Below are 14,265 nucleotides of genomic sequence, written 5' to 3'. Positions count from 1 at the left end.
ATGAAAACCTTGGAAAACATAAAAATAACCTTGGAATACAAAAGTTCCCATGTTTGATCCATATCCTAGAACAGTTACCTTGAAATATCAGAAAGTATAATTCTTTCATGAGAACTTTTAAAGTACCCATTTGATAAAAATTCAACTGAATTTGAGACTCTTGAGGTAAGGGGAGAAAAGCATAAATTTTAACATCTTAGTTCCGATGTCTTGTAACTGAAAAATAGACTATGTGTTTTAGTGCAAGCCGGTCTAGCTCAAGATATTTTACATTCTACATTCTACTGCCAATAAAGTAAAAGAGATAGGTGGTATAAATCCACATATAATATAAGGTAAAAAGCAATTAACTTCATGAAAGAAACGTAAAAATTATTTTAATATTTGTGCAAGTGATATTATCAGAAAAGGCTTTGTACCTTAAAATTTATATATTAATAATACAACAAAACTGTATTTCTTAAACTCACAACACTTCTGACAAAAATATGTAAGCATTTTCCACGGCAAGCAATTCTCCAATTCTTTGCAGACACTAATGCGTTGACCCATAGCTCAATGCAATTCTGATAATATCTATCTGAAGCTGGTATCTGATCCTACAAGTAAAGTTTCAGCCTCATACAACCTTCCCTATCAGATGTCAATCGAAGGTTAGGCTTCTGATTTCTAAGTGACCAGTTACAAATTAGTGGTCCCCATATCTACTCATTGGGTCTGGTAATTTGTTAAAATGCTCACTGACCTCAAAAAAAGCACCTGAGTTTACTAGTTTATTATAAAGGACTTAGCACATGAACAGCCAGAGGAAATAGAAGTGCAAGGTATGGTGTGTGTGTGTGTGTGTGTGTGTGTGTGTGTGTGTGTCTGCATGTGCTTGAGGGTTGGGGGAGAATAGCTCTTATGCTTTATCCAGACCTGTTATCCTCACTGCACCTTTATGAGTTCACCAATCCAGAAGCTCTCTGAAACCTGTCCTTCAATTTTTTTTTTTTTTTTTTTTTGTGTGTGTGTGTGTGTGGGTATGAGGATGGAACCCAGGGGCATACGACATCCAAGTTACACCCCCGTCTCCTATTTTTTATTCTTTATTTTGAAACAGGGTCTCACTAAGTTACGCAGGGCCTCACTAAGTAGCTGAGGCTGTCCGCGAACTGAGATCCTCTGCTCTCAGCCTCCCGAATGCTGGGATTAAAAGCACTTGCCACCACGCCTGGTTTTTAAAGTTTTCATAAAGATTCCTTTCTACATAGGCAAAATTGAAAGTTGGGGGTGGAGCCAAAAGATCCAATCCTTTAATCACATAATTAATTCTTCTAGCAATTAAACCCCATCCTAAAGCTATCTAGAGGCCACCAAGAATTACCTCATTAGCATCAACTCTAGTATGGTGGAAAAGCTTATTATGAATAACAAAAGACATTCTCATTCCTCTTATGGAGAACCTCCCAGAGTTTGAGAAGCTCTGTGCCAGGAATTAGACAGGAGGGTGGGAGGGAGGGAGGGAAGGAGGGAAGGAGGGAAGGAGAAAGAGAGAGAGAGAGAGAGAGAGAGAGAGAGAGAGAGAGAGAGAGAATGAACAGTGAACAGTAGCTAAATAAGAACAAATCAAGGACATAGCATAGAGTATTGAAATTAAGATAAATGGAGATAAATATTGGCTGTTTAAGATAGACCAAATCTAAAGATTCTTAGAAGTCAGTCACAAAGATCAGAGGTTTCTGGTAGAGCCTCATTATGTCTTGGACTACAAAGAGATGTTAAAATTGAAGTGATATGAGTCACTTTTATAGGACCAATGTTTTAACACATGAAATAAGATGACAATGAATTAACTGTGGCAACAAAAGGCAATATCTAATGAGGAAACAGAGAAATCTATTATTGAATAACAATGGTATGGTAGGCCCAAATCTAAGATTTGTGAGAGTCCAATATATGTGGAGAAATTGATATTCTTTTCCAAGAAATATGAAAAAGATAACCATTATAAGTTAATATTTGACTACATAGTTACTGGTAATATTGTCAAATAATAGTATTAGAGAAATACTGGAGATAGCAGCATCAATGAACATTTTTTAAGATCTAATTTGTAGTAAGTAAAAAATGCCAATGAAAGTAAAACATTCTACTAGAACGGTAACTTTCAAGAATGAATAGAAAATTGCAACCCCCAAACAGCAATTCATTCTGTGTGTAACTTCACTTCGCATACATGATCTCTTTCCTAGGACATGCTTTTTCCTTAATGAGCACATTCAGAAAAAAAAAAAAAAAAAGATGTGTGTGTGTAAAAATAGAACTTAAATCCTTGCCGGGCGTGGTGGTGCAAGCTTGTAATCCCTGCGCTTGGGAGGCGGAGACAGGAGAATCGCGCAGGTTCCAAGCCAGCTCGCTGGCTTAAGAGACCCTGTTTCCAAATAAAATATATAAAAATAGGTCTGGGAGTGTAGCCCGGAGGTAGAAGGGCTTCCAGGAACCCCAGTATCAACAACAACAACAACAAAAAAAAAGAACTTAAATCCAACTTTAATGACTTTCATTGGTGATGGTATGTGAACTGTTTATGGACATGATCACTCATATTAATGGTTAGTTAACAAAATATCTTCAAAAGCAAAGAAGAGTTGAAATCATTTTGTTTTGTTTTTGTAAACTGGAGCTCATCATCTATAGTCAGGAATCCACGCAGAACATGAAAAACTGGATGAAAAATTAGAATTAAAATCTACAAAAAATAAGTACAAGTATTTGAATGAGGGAAAAATTACGATGAATGGGGTATTTTAGAGATAATACTATTCTATTCATGTTCAGAATGTTCTTAGGTGATGAAATGACATACCTAAGTTCTAAGGAAAGCATTCATGGAGACAGAGAGGAATTACATGATGCCAGAGATGTGATTGTGGTAGCACTTTGTGTTTGACGGCATCCAATCAGAAAGAAAGACAGCATACTAGAGAAAAAGACAAGTTTACTGACCCAGAAACCCTCATATTTTATAAAAAAATAATGAGTTGTTTTAGTTTGGAAGCAAAAATATTGAGCTAATTTCAATTCATAATCTCCTAAATCACTTAAAATATTGCTGTGTTTGTGCAAAGCAGGCAGGGGTGTCCTTTTCCAGGTGCCATTGATTACTGCTTCAAAGGCATTGATGTTCTTTTGTTTGTTTCCTGGCCTTTCTGTAGAACTGAGCCGAATCAGCAGGTTGAATAATTATTTAGCATATGACTGACAAAGTTAGTAATCAGATAATACAGGAGGAACTAATGATTTCTGAATCATGCTCTCACTGAAACTATTTATTATTATATTAACGGGATACCTTTCTGGATCTTCCTATAATCACACTGAAACGTAACGAAATGAGGATCAGGATGTTTTCTTACATGTTCTGGCAAGCATTTTTAATGATGCTTCCTACATTTTAGTAGCAGTAGAAACGAAGGAAGCTGGCAACAACAAGAACTCAGGAGAGTATATAGAAGAAATGTAAGTAGGTATTATTTTATTTACAAAGTCTATGCTCTCACCATTCAGACAAGCTGCAGCTGTAATTGATAATTATAGTGTTTGGATACTCTGGGCAGAAACTTTTTCTTAATTGTGACATTTTTAAATTAGCAGAACTTCAAAAAATTTTCTCAGAAATAAAAAAAGAATAGGAGTGCATAAACTATTCTGAGTGAGAAAAATTTTAATAATTTATATAGCAGATTATATAGCATATACAGCAATAAAAATAATAAGCTCTATAATATAAAATATTTTATAATAAAACATTTTATTGTAAATTTATTATATAAAATATTAAATGCATTATAATTATTTATAAGATATTTATATATTATATAGCATATACATATAGCAGTTAGATGATTAATAATTTATATGGACTAGAGTGATTTAAATCTATTAAAGCTCCTACATATTGTTAAAAAAATAGTATTGTAGATTTTTCTTATTTTTCTCAATTCTCCCCTCATAATGCTTTGTGACTGTCCAGAGAACTATCTAAGAAGCTACAACTTATCCTGTAAAGGAGAGTTTCTCTAAATATGTTAGAGCTAATACATCTAGAGATTAAAATGGAATGCCTCAGGTGTGTTCAGCCCTGATTTCTGTTCTTGAATTCCCTATGTATGACTCCGGGCAAATTATTGAATACCTGTGGTTTTCAGTTTCCTCCTCTATAAACTGTATTTAATCTTGATATTTCCTTCATACTGCTATACCAAGAAGCCCTATAATGTGAGTATAACTGTCATTAAATTCCCTGGGCTCTAAAACAAAGCCTATCTCTTACTAGATGCATGACTGAGAAAGCAGCCTAACCTGACCTTGTTTCAGTTTCCTTGTTTGTAAAAAGGGAATATTAAACCTACCTCTTTTATTGGCCGGTGAGGTTTAAACATGAGAATCCTGGCACTAAATTTAGTTGAGAATGTAACACCAAGGAAGCACTTGAAAATTATTAGTCACAAGAGCATGTGCGTATTTTCAGACCAAATATGTCCAGATATTACTACCTCCACTGTTGTAGTCAAGTTTCTATTACTATACCAAATATCTGAACTAATTAATTCACAAAGAAAAACTGTTTAATTTTGGTTTACAGCTTTGGAGCTTCTAGCCCATAATAAGTCTCCCTTGTCACTGTTAGGCCTGTGGTGAAGCAGCACATTGTGCCAAGAGTGTGTAAAGGTGGAAGACCACTCACCTCATGGCCAAGAAGCAGAAATAAAGAGGAAGTAACTGGGTCCCACTATCCCCTGTAAGGCACACATCCAACTGGCATGAAGACTTCCCACTAGGCCTTACCTCTTCAAGTTTCCCCATGGCCCCATAGCATCACGGGATGAAGATAAGCCTTCAACACTTGGATCTTTGCAATGCATTGCAGACCCCTGCAGTAGCAGCTACTTTCTAGAAGTGACTTTGTTTATTCCCAAGCTTTTACTCTGCTCAAGAGCAAAGTAAAAATAAACATGACCCTTGCTTATAAATTCAAACTTTTAGGAAGAGAAGAATTCTTGCATATTAAACAATGATATTCTGTTGGGCATGGTGACACATGCTTGTAATCCCAGTACTCAGAAGGCTGGGACAAGAGGCTCTCACAGGTTTGAAGCCAGCCTCAGCTACTTGGAGAGGCTCTCAGCACCTTAGTAAGACCCTGTTTCCAAATAAAATATAAAAAATAAGTATGAGAGTGTATCTTGGAAGTATAAGTTCCCTGGGTTCCATCTGCTGTACCACAAAAGTAAAAATGATTTTCTGTGTTAGGCTGGAGCTGATAAAATATCTTCCAAAGAAGGAGGCGAAAGAAAGATTTTTGGCCTTTGTTTTATTTTGATTTGTTCTCTCTCTCTGTGCGTGTGCATGTGCGTGTGTGCATGTGTGTGTTAGTGCGTGTGTGTCTGTGGGTGTGTGTCTGTGTGCATGTGTGTGCATGTGTGTACATGCGTGCATGTGTGTGTCTGTCTGTGTGTATCTGTGTGTGCGTGTGTTTGTGCATGCATGCATGTGTGTGTCTGTCTGTGTGTGTCTGTGTGTCTGTGTGCGTATGCGCATGTGTGTGTCTGTGTGTGTCTGTGTGCATGTTTGTTTCTGTGTGCATGTGTGTGTCTGTGTGTGTCTGTGTGTGTTTGTGTCTGTGTGTATACACGTGTGTATGCGTGTGTGTGCATGCGTGCATATTTGTGTGTCTTCTGTGTGTGTCTGTCTGTGTGTTTCTGTCTGTCTGCGTGTTTGTGTCTGTGTGTGTCTGTGTGTGCACGTGTGTGCATGTGTGTCTCTGTGTGTGCATGTGTGTGTCTGCGTGTGTGTCTGCGTGTGTGTCTGTGTGTGCACACTTGTGTGTGCATGCGTGTGTGCCTGTGTGTGTCTTTGTGTGTGTACACATGTGTGTCTTTGTGTGTCTGTGTCTGTGTGTGTGCGTGTGTGTGTGTCTGTGCATGTATGTACGAGCTAGAGCTCATCACCTTTCATCAGGAGTTCATACCAAAGTCATAAAGGTAGATGCTCATCAAGGAAATGAGTGATTAAATGAGCAAATTTGAATGAAAATTTACAGAATTTTATAGATATGTATACTCAGGAAAACTCACAATTTTTCTATTCTTTAAGAAAAATAGAATGCCTCCAATCCTTCTCCACTGTGATAAACTTAATCTCCCCATCAATTATACCTTGGTCCATTTATCACGTTGTAACTTCACTAAAAGTCTGAGCACCAGCCAGGTGTGGTGGTACACACTCGGAATCCGTAGTACTCGTAGTACTTTGGAGATCGAGACAGGAAGATCATAGATTCCAGGCCAGCCTCAGCCACTTAGCAAGGCCCTCTGCAACTCCGTGGTGAGACCTTGTTTCAAATTAAAAATAAAATGAGAAAACAGGCCTGAGGGTTCAGCTCATAGGTCGCATGTCTCTGGGTTTAAGCTGTAGTACTACGCGCGCACATGCGCGCGCGCGCGCACACACACACACACACACACACACACACACACACACACACACAGACTGGCCAAAAAAAAGAAAGCTCCATTTTTGCTAAATGGTTTTCATCAGTTCTCTATGCTCACTGTGCTTATAGTGTTCGATGGTTGTGACCAAAAAACTTCACTTAACCATAATTTGTCTCCAACTTCATACCACAGTGGATTTTGTCTTCCTCTGAATATTTTCAGTTATTTAGGCCATGAAACAGAAAAAAAAAATACAGGTCTCTTCTGCTCTAGAACTTAGCAAACTTATTACATGTGGAGCAATTACAGGACCTCCTTCAGACCCACCTACCTCCAACCCTCTTATTTATTTCACCAGGAAAGTTGGAGAGATTGTCTCTTTTCAGGGAAAAAAAAGAATTTTTTCTTCTATTTTTTTTCAGTAAAAAAATAAAATGTGATGGATATTCTTTATTCCATCTTCTTTTAATATTTATGATAAAATTTCTCCATGAGTAAGACATACGTGTCTCTAGTTTTCCCTTATTGATAAATAGTACCTTTAATTTTCCAGTTGTTTGAGCCAAAATTTTTGGATTCATCTTTAATTCCTTTAAATATTCATATCTTAATTTTCTCCTGAATATCAAGAATCAGACCAATTCTCAAATTTCCAGTCCTATATTCCGATCCATGCTTCTCCTGGACCATTAGAATATTTTCTGCACTATTGCTCTGCTTCCATTCTTGGGCAATAGTCAGTCAACTCCCTAACCTGCATTACCAGGTATTCCTTTTAAGACATAAGTCAAATCAAGTGACTCCTTAGGTCAGATCCCTTTAGTAACTTTATCTTTCACTAAAAATGTGATTCAGAATCCTTCCAGTGCTCTAACCCTTGCTATCCTTGCAAATTTCTCTTATTCAAGCACAGAATGAACTTTTTGCTGCTTTTAAATATGCCAGCCTCAGTCTTATCACTAGAACTTGATTCGGGAAAACTGCCTTAATTATCTACATGTTTCACTCCTTACTTCTTTAGGTCTCCAATTAAATGGAAGCTTATTAGGAAGGCAAAAGCTTTTCTTCAATTTCTATTTTAAAACAGTACTCTACAGTACCACAGTTAAGTCTCACTAAACTGTTCATCTAGTTACTTGGCTTTATTTTTATTCATAGCGCTTATTACCTGAAGACATCTAAAACTAGTCTTCCCTAATGTGCAGTTTTTGTTCTTTTCATTTTCAGCTGCCTGTGGTCAACTTAGTCCATAAATATCAAATAAACAATTTTAGCACTAAATGATTCATCAATTTTGAATTGCCTACTACTGTGCAAAGTGGAATGAAATCTTCTGTTGTCTTGTTTTGTCTTACCTGAATTGTGAGTTATTCCTCCATCCCGTGAACCCCTGTTGCATACATTATCCACAGTTCTGTATTTCAAAGGTGTTTCAGTTCTTAGATCAACTATTGTGGTCTATAGTACTTGTGTCCAAGTAAGAATGGGTATATCACTTACCTGCTTCATCTCATCCTGTAGACATCATACTATCACAAGAATGGCGAGCACAGTACAATAAGGTGTAATCACACAAACACAAACACACACACACACACACACACACACACACACACACAGAGAGAGAGAGAGAGAGAGAGAGAGAGAGAGAGAGAACACTTATGTAACTTTTATTATAGTATATTTTATTACTCATTATTAATCTCTTACTATACCAAATGTATGCATTCAACTTTACCATAAGTATGCACATGAAGAAAAATCTCATACATATATGTATATAAACAATCATTTATACACATGCTTTTTATATAGATACATAACCATATATACATATATTCAATAAATTTCTCAGGGACAAGGAGGACTACTGTTGATGGTATGGTTTCTTATTTATTCCTGTACTCCTTCAGTTGTTAGAACTTCAAAGAAGAGGGTTTGTGTCTTTTTATTGGATATTATATCTTTGCACACAAGAACAGACATACTGTTGACTCTTAGAAACATCAAATCAGCTTTGTTCTTATAAAACTGTTTTCTGAGCTCTTGCAAATAAGAAAAGCAATACCTTAGTTTTTAACACTTGCAAGAGTTTAAAGGTGTCTGATTCAGAAGTTCTAGTTAGTTTTTTACTTTAAAATTTATCAAGCAAGGTGTGGTGGCACACACTTGTAATTCCTGCGCTTGGGAGGGTGAGACAGGAGGATCGCACAGGTTCTAAGCCAGCCTCAGCTACTTAGTGAGGCTCTCAGCAACTTAGTGAGACCCTGTTTCCAAAATAATGTATAAAATAGGTCTTGGAGTATAGCCCGGAGGTAGAAAGCCCCTGGATTCCACCCCCAGTACCACCAAAAATAAATAAATAAAATAAAATTTATCAAGAATTTCCAATGAGTTTGGAATAACTTGTACATTCAGTATAAATAATTTGTTAACAAAATATGCCTCTCCTATTCCTGATGAAAATAAATGTTCTTGAATCACTAATACTGCTTGTTTATCTTGAGCAAGTATGAAAGGGAAGCAGAACAAAAATATAAAGAAATAAAAAGCTTTGAAAGCTGTGAAAACTACAAAAGACAGAGATGACTCCTCCCTGGTCTCTAGAAGAGAATCTTATTCATGAAGACAGCTTTCCACTGTTGGGGAGACCGAGAAAATCATAACTGCCTGAGATTCCAATTGGTTTGACTTAAGAAAGAATGAATGTCCGACCCTGCAGACTTTTGACATGAAAAGAAAGTCTTTGTGTTCTCCCTGAATGCCCTCACACTGCTCTGCTTTTAAGCAGTCTATAATAACTTTGAGGGTAATGGCATATGCTCATTCATGTGGAAGATTGATGAGTGGCTGAAAATCAGCATATATTAAAATATTAAAGTCCACCACTTAAAATATCTAATCAGAAGAGATACTGGTATGGTCATTTAACTCCCTAATTAACTACTTGGCATTTGTGTCTGAAATTGGGGTATGAAGACATGATGATTAACCTAAATGAAAATTTTCTAGTGTTTTATTGTTAAAAAGATTTCATTTTTTGCTTTAAATCGAGCTTGGGTTTATTTTTCTCTCTTCTTTGTTAATAAACTGTGATTTTGTCGTGTAATGAATAAACCCGTAAACCATCTGGCAGTTGTCTCATGGCTCATTACGTGCTATAGGCCACTCCAAGAAGCTGCCTCAGGTGATATTTAAACTGCTGCATGCAGAGAAAATCACTTCCTACTATTAACATCAACATTTTGGTAAAAGGATAGTTCTCATCCTTCTTGATATCAATATCTTGGATGAAGGCATGGTTAGTCAAACAATAATGCAACCCATATATTCTTACGATGGTCATACATTACAGTTCTATGAATATGTGTGTATAGATGTGTGTGTTTATGTATTATATGCTTTTATATGAACCACAAAGATAACATTTGCAGGCAAGATTGTTGAGGATTCCAGAATATTTGTCATTTCTTTATTATTTATGATATATCTGCACACTATCACATTGTTTTTTAAAGCATTGTGAATATTTTATGAGGACTAGGAGTCTAAACTGACATTCAAATATTCTACCAAGAACTAATTTATGCCCCTAGAGATCTCATTGTCATGGATATGTGAATATCATTAGTTATTTTCCATGATATGCTATACTATATTCCATTTTTTTATTAAAACCCTTCACTTTTAATAATTGTGTTTTCTCCAGTGTATAATATTTCATCTTGGAAAAAAATCACAATTAGTGCTCTAAATAGTAATCTGTCATTCTGTTGTGAGTTGACAAAAATTTTATTGTGGTTGGGTTGTTGTGTAGATATCCTAATTTCAATGAATAAAATTTAGATGGAAAAGAGCATTCAGTGTTCCCAATACACCAAATAAATGTATGAAAATTGTAATTTCATTTAAGGAAGTCCTAGTTTTGCTACATAGCCATGAGATCCATCTATAATTCAAGTAATGAAAACAGGCTGTCAAGTGTTTTACGTATTTGAGCTATTTGTGTGTTCTTCAAATGAAAATGAAGTTTTTATATTGTCACATTATTAACAGAAAGACAGACAAAGCAGAGGTTTGCTTGAATGATGAAAGTTAGAGGACACAGTATTTAAAGAAATGAATCTAGGGTTATGATAAAAATAGAAAATAAATTTTGCTCTCAGAGAAAGATCTTGAATAAAAGTGCTCCTCTAAAATTTGACTAGGTGCCTAGAAACAACCACTTAATAACTTCCTCAAGATCCTGTAATACTTGCCAATATGTTTCTTTTGATTTATTTTATGGGGGGAAAACCTAACATAAGTGGTTACAATAAACATTATATTTCATTTTGATTATTTCATTTTGATCATCGTGTAATGAATTTTTAAACAGATGTGAAAACACACACATATTCTCATGGGAAATAGACATGATTTGAGAGATTTGGGTTAGGTAATAAATACTGGAGAGCCAGGTGCGGTGGCACACGCTTGTAATCCCGGTACTTGGAGGACTGAGACCGGAAATTGCTGAGGTTCAAAGCCAACCTCAGCTACTTAGTGAGACCCTGTTTGCAAATAAAATATATTTTTTAAAAAAAACTAGATCTGAAAGTGTATTCTGGAGGTAGAAGACCCCTGGTTTACATCCTCAGCACCACAAAAATAAATATATAAATAAATAAATAATAAATGCTGGAAAATAGTAAACTTGAAGAGAAGAGACTGGCTGGTTTTCTTTTAGGGTTAAATGGTGCATTTTTGTACATTTATGGTTAATTTTTTTCTGTCATAATTTTGATGCAAAAAAAAAAAAAAAGTAAAATCCTAAAAAAAAAGGAATCAAAATCTACTCAGGCTCAGGAGCATGAGACTTTGGGCCCCCTGATCTCTCTTTCTTCCACTGTGCCCTTATACAAGTCATTCACCCTGCAGGAATCTATTTCTTTCCCTTCATTTTCTTTGATGATTTGCTATACATACTTTAGACCTAGATCCTTCATAGATTTCTAATGAGGTTAGTTAAAATAGTTTAAAGTATCTTCCAAGACTTAAAAGCATGCTTCACAATAAAATGCCAGAAGGTGGTTGCTTTAGCATAATCCTGGCTCTGCCACTTCTTAATCATTTTAGCCTGATTATGTAAATTTGTGTGTATGTTTATGTGTGTTTTGTGTCTGTGTTTCAATATGAGTATATTTTTTCACATTGTCAACTTCATGTTCTTCTCCAAATGCAAATCTAGGTACATTATTTCTACATTTCCTTTAAGGATAACCCCCAAATTAAGTAGTACATTTGAATGACACTTTTTAAAAAATTCTTTCTGTTCTACAGTTGCTCCTCTTCTCGAAGCTTGCGTTCTATTAGCTTGCCTATCTATTAACTCCCTGGCTTCTGAGACTCTCTGGAGTTGTTCCCTTGAATTTAATATCTGAGAATCCTCTTTATTTTAAGGCATATTCTCTATAATTCAATATTTTTTATCACATTCTTACTGTGTCCTTACTATGTTCCCATATCACAGTATGCTTAGTCCTGCAATGGTACTATATAAAAATATATTCTAATTATGTATTTGCATGGTGTATGTATCAGAGTCTACCATCTTCAGAAGGAAAAAATCTCTTAATTTTTTTTTTTTTTTTTTAGATAAAATACTGAAAGGAAAATACAAAATGCTAAGAAGTGTTTGATTCTTTTTGTCTTTACTATTGTTTAAATAATATCTTAAGCCGGGCGTGGCGGCGCTTGTAATCCCAGCGCTTGGGAGGCGAAGACAGGAGGATCTTGCAGGCTTGAAGCCAGCTGTGCTGGTTTAAGAGACCCTGTTTCCAAATAAAAATATAAAATAGGTCGCCCGGAGGTACAAGGGTTTCCAGGAACCCCAATACCACTAAAAATAAAAAGTAAAAAATAAATAAATAATATATTAATATTATTTGCAAAATCTAATGTTTGATTTTGACTGAAACTCCAGGAGTGTGGCATCTTTGTTTGTTTATTGCTATACTTATTGATGTTGAACAATTCATTTAGCTGTGCCAGAGAGCAAACATTTAAAGCCAAATGCAATCCCAAATGTGCAAATTCACTGACCTTATTTGCAATCTTAGGTGAATATTTTACAAGTATTCTGAAAGTTTTCACATATAGTTGTTCTCATTCCTTTTGTTGTAGGAATGAGTAGTTTTTCTGAGTCACAGATGGAGATTTCTACCTGACCATGGCTGCTGCCAAAGAAGTCATGCAGAGAACACATTTCAAACCTGTGACTCAGCAAGAGATAATCAAGGACAGGAGGACACAATTTGGAGCACTTGGCAAAGGGTGCAAAGCTGTGAGTTACAAGGAGTAATGAAGAGCAGGCCTGTTTATTTTCTTCAACACTATCAAGCAAATAAATTTTCATGGTAACTCTAAGTGATCCTGAGGAGTCAAGTGAAACAAGGCTAAAATTCTACCAAAATTAGGTCAGTGAAATTATATTTCATGATTCGGCTTCCGACTAAGATGTAGAGAACCAAATGTAAAAATATTTGTGGAAATGAAGTGTATATTGAGTTCCTTAGGCCTGGTGAAAAATCCTGACAACTCTGGGAAGTGTCATGGAAGGCTTTAAGTAATTTATAATAATAGTGTTTAACAAATCGTATGTATAACAAATTTGGAATTATTATGGAACAATGCATTACAATAAAATACTCAATTTTAAAAATACATGTTTAAATGCAAGAAATATCCAAAGATAGACCCATATAGAAAATCATTAAAATCTCCATTAGAAGATACATATTGTCGCCGGGAGTGGAGGCGCACGCATGTAATCCCCATGCTTGGGAGGCGGAGACAGGAGGATTGCACAGGTTCGAAGTCAGCCGCGCTGGATTAAGAGACCCTGTTTCCAAAATTTAAAAAAAATAGGTCTGGGAGTGTAGCCTGGAGGTAGACGGGTTTCCAGGAACCCCAGTACCACCAAAAAAAAAAAAAAAAAAAAAAAAAAAAGAAAAGAAAATATATTATATATCGTCTATTTTTAAGTATAAAAATTCTTACTGTGGATTTATACCTACATGGAACAAAGTAAAACTGACAAAACCTGCACATTTTATACATGCACACACATAAGCGAAAGCCAGGTTCATGCACATTCAGAAACAAAAAGTTTCTGAATAGCCTGGGTATGTTTCCAGTACAGTCGATGATGGAACAAGGTTCTTTCCCACTGGCTTCAGACAGTTGTTAAGAGCTACTATAAACCTATCCTCAGACATGAAAACTAATTACTGTAATAGAAAAGAAATCAATTTTTCCCTTTTCTTTGTACCACAGTGGGTTATTATACAATTAGCTACATAAAAATTTTAAGCCTTATCTCAAACTGTTTATTCTTTTGCACAGTGAAAAGTACATCTTGTTGGCCCATTTGTGTTGTGGAGGTTCTCAAGCTGACAACTACGATTCTAAAGATCTAATTAGCAGTTAAACCTTTCCGTTGAGTCCTTTATGTTAACCCTTACACGTTTACTTCTAGAATTTTCATATGAACTTATATGTAGATTAAATTTTGTTTTGGTTAAATTCACAATATTTTCTCTATTCATCTGTACACCTAAGCAGGAATTATTTTAATGTCCATATCAGAAAATGTCAATATTTAGACCTTTTTTTTCTCTTTATTTTTTCAATCTTTCTGCTTTGGCTCTAGACATACATGGTGATACTGTATCATTATATGAGAAAAATATAAACATTATATATAAGGTAATAGATTCCCAGGGGATTTTATTTGCTTTTGGAA

The sequence above is a fragment of the Muscardinus avellanarius genome, assembly GCF_963383645.1.
Source record: "Muscardinus avellanarius genome assembly, chromosome: 6".
Taxonomy (NCBI): domain Eukaryota; kingdom Metazoa; phylum Chordata; class Mammalia; order Rodentia; family Gliridae; genus Muscardinus; species Muscardinus avellanarius.
This window is presented reverse-complemented; position numbering follows the sequence as displayed.